This window comes from Schistocerca serialis, chromosome 3 (genome assembly GCF_023864345.2).
Source record: "Schistocerca serialis cubense isolate TAMUIC-IGC-003099 chromosome 3, iqSchSeri2.2, whole genome shotgun sequence".
NCBI lineage: Eukaryota > Metazoa > Arthropoda > Insecta > Orthoptera > Acrididae > Schistocerca > Schistocerca serialis.
This window is the reverse complement of record NC_064640.1, coordinates 341,259,533-341,263,067: the sequence shown is the minus strand read 5'-3', so window position 1 is coordinate 341,263,067 and position 3,535 is coordinate 341,259,533. Positions and strand designations below refer to the sequence as shown.

The following is a 3,535-nucleotide window of genomic DNA, read 5'->3' as shown; positions in this document are numbered from 1 at the left end:
AAGCGTAGCCTCCAGTATTTAAGAAGTAGCTGCTCCTCTCTCCAGCAGCTCATTATCGTCGATCAGCGGTTCTTGCTCTCCGTGCACCGTAATTGTATATCAGTATGGATATATTTATGTTTTGCAACTTTGTAGCTAATTTTAAGTTCTTTTTTGTACCCTTCTAATTTATATCCTGTTTCATATCGGAGTTTTGAAGGTCTGAAGATGGTCACGTGCCTCTATGATCTAGATTGCTTTATAATTAATTAAAAAAGTCTGATCATCTCCTTCCAAGGATTAGGTGTTGTAATTACCCGTTCCGACCACTATCAACCATCCATCCATCTATCTCTTACGATGTCTACCTGGTTCTCTCTTTCTAGTTGGCCAATAATTAATTAACCTTTTTGGCACACTGTTTTCTGTCACATCAGCATGATTCTTCGGTTTCATTCTGTTCTTGTCATTAACTGACAAGATTTTTAAATCTGATCATATTGTTTCGCTCTTTATTTTATCCATTTTATTACAGTCTTACATATCTCATGCACTTTATCTTTGCTTCCAGAATGAGATTTTCACTCTGCAGCGGAGTGTGCGCTGATATGAAACTTCCTGGCAGATTAAAACTGTGTGCCCGACCGAGACTCGAACTCGGGACCTTTGCCTTTCGCGGGCAAGTGCTCTACCAACTGAGCTACCGGAGCACGACTCACGCCCGGTGCTCACAGCTTTACTTCTGCCAGTACCTCGTCTCCTACCTTCCAAACTTTACAGAAGTTCTCCTGCGAACCTTGCAGAACTAGCACTCCTGAAAGAAAGGATATTGCGGAGACATGGCTTAGCCACAGCCTGGGGGATGTTTCCAGAATGAGATTTTTCACTCTGCAGCGGAGTGTGCGCTGATATGGAACTTCCTGGCAGATTAAAACTGTGTGCCCGACCGAGACTCGAACTCGGGACCTTTGCCTTTCGCGGGCAAGTGCTCTACCAGCTTTGCTGCTTGTATACGTATCTGATGCACTCAGCAGCTTGACAATTGTTATTATCTTGTAGTAACTGAAGCATTTTTATCCTAACAACTAAAATGTGGAGACAAGGGGTGAATGACATCTATGGATAGTAGTAGAGCTGGGCTGCTAATGGTAATGAGAGCCTTCAGCTCTCCACCCAATGCGTGGTTGAGTTGGTGTGGAGGGTAGGTACCAGACTGATGTCCAAACCCCAGTGATAAAAGCAGTAATTGCATAATTTCCTTTATTTCCTACCAGAACTCATGAGCTGTGGTGGGATTATGTGGCGGTCAGCACCCCCCAAGCCGATGGCTGGTCTCCGTCGGTGAAGCGTGCAACCAGCCTCCTGTCGGGCCTGTGTGATGCGTTATCTCGCCCAGCAAATGGCTAGAATATGTGGTCAGTACTCCAACGGTATAGTGCTGCATCAGCTGCGAAGCATCCGTTAGCGCTTTTTTCAACAGACTTCACAAAATCAGTCGCATTAGCTGAGCACGTGTGTGATTTAGTTCACGATGCGCCAAGGGATGCCGAGACGAGTAGTGGAACTCCGTGCGGATCGCACATCAGCCCTGAGAACCAAAGAGCTTGTCAGCAAAAGGTGACACACAGCAGCAGCGTTTGCTTGCACAAGACAGTGAACAACAGTATGGTTGGCTCACAGGGCGATGGCTACTGGGTGGCTAAGTGTTCCAGACATGAACTATTGATCCTCAAGGCAGCGGGCCTTCAGTTGATGAAAGGTAGTCAACTGGTTTCCCACATACTGGAGAAAAACAGACTCGCAGCCAGTGAAGACAGCATCTATGTCCAATAGCATAATTATCCATTTCAAGATGATGACTGACATACACTTTTACTTCTAGCTCCTGGCAGTGTCTGATACTCCTGGTTTAAAATGGGCAGTTTTATATGAATTACGGTTTCTGACATGGCAGTGCTTTCCCTCCAGCAGAAACAGGGTGAGAGACGTAGTCATTGGGAAGTCATGACATCACTACCTTGGTGGCCCAGTATGTCCACTTTGCCAGCAAAACTGCAGTCCTGGGGTGCTGCGATGTTGTCGCAACTTCGCATTCCGGGAGCCTTGGATGATGCCTTCCACAATGTCAGCATAGTTTGAATATGGCTTCTTGTGCAGGACCACTGAGGCTTTTTTCGCCACTGAGCCGTGATATCTGCTTACTGAGTCATTCCCGGATCCGTTCTGCTATACTCAGCAGAGACATGACGCAGCAAAAGTTTTGATACACAGAGTTTACTTCTTGAAGTAAACTATCACCCTATCGTATAACGTTGACCTGTCATGTTGAAATATCGTCATCAAGCGAGGTGGCTCAGTGGTAGGACACTTGACTGGTATTCAGGAGGGTGCTGATTCGAATCCTCCTCTACCCATTCATACTACAGTGACCCATTGCAGGCTGCGGCTACAGGACGTCGCGTCAATTCTGACCTTTTACTGTAACTATATAGAATTTCATCTCGCACGTTACAGTACACGTATGCTCTCCCTCCAACGACGTTCAAGTTCTGTTAGTGATATCACCGTGTGACAACCACAGTATTCTGTGATCAGAACTTTACTTGGACAATGTCCCCCAAGGTTCTCTACTTTAACGGGTATGCATGTATGGTGTAACATTTGCACCTGGTCTGCTAGTTCCTAATCGAAAATCGTTTTAATATATAGAATCGTGTTAGATCCATCCTAAACTCAGTGTGGGTTACTAGACCTGGTATCGACACTCGTATCGTACAGGCTTTTGTTTGTTTTGCTTAGAACAGCGCAGTGTCGGTTAGACTGTCAGTGACAGAGCCGCTCGTGTTCCTGCTGCTAATAAGGCGAGTACACCGTTCGTTTATTACATATTTTTACGAGTTTCAAACAGGAGTGACTTCAAAAATTGATAGGCACTGTGATTGCTATGTACAGATGCGAGCTGAGTTGGTGATCCTTCGCTCACAGTTCCAGGCAGTGTTGGCTTCCGTCACACAGCTTCAGGCTGCTGCCGAGCGGCATCACAGTGGGTGGTCGGACGCGGGGATGCGACGGACGTAGAGCACCACCCACGTGTCCCCTGATCGGTCCACCACCGTGGCCGCCGCGGGTACTGCCTGCACTGAGGCTGACGCCTGACCTGTGGTCGAGTGGGAGATCATTCCAAAGTCTGGCAGGCAGCGAAAGACTTTCCTAGGGGCTGATCGTAGGACCTTTCTGGTTCGTTTGACGAACAGGTTTCGGGCGTTATCTGTGGCTGACGAAGTCTCTGAGCCGGATGCAGTCGTCCACCCCGTTCCAGAGGAAGCTTTTCGGCCCGCAAGGTCTGGGCATTCACAGAGGGTGGGTTTGCTGGTAGTTGGGAGCTCCAACGTTAGGCTCGTAATGGGGCCCCTTAGGAACATTGATGCCAAAAAGGGGAAAGACCCCAGTGTGCACTCCGTGTGCATACTGGGGGGAGTAATTCCACATGTGGATCATGATGAGGATGATGTTCGGTTTGTGGGGCGCTCAACTGCGCTTTTATTCCAACCTTTTC

At 47.6% G+C, this 3,535-nt stretch overlaps 1 non-coding gene across 1 annotated transcript; it reads right to left on the bottom strand.

Moving 5' to 3' along the window:
• Positions 1-615: 615 nt before the first annotated feature.
• Positions 616-690, bottom strand: Trnas-cga (transfer RNA serine (anticodon CGA)). Its single transcript has one exon. It is a non-coding gene; the product is annotated as a tRNA-Ser (tRNA).
• Between the last annotated feature and the right edge of the window lie 2,845 nt (positions 691-3,535).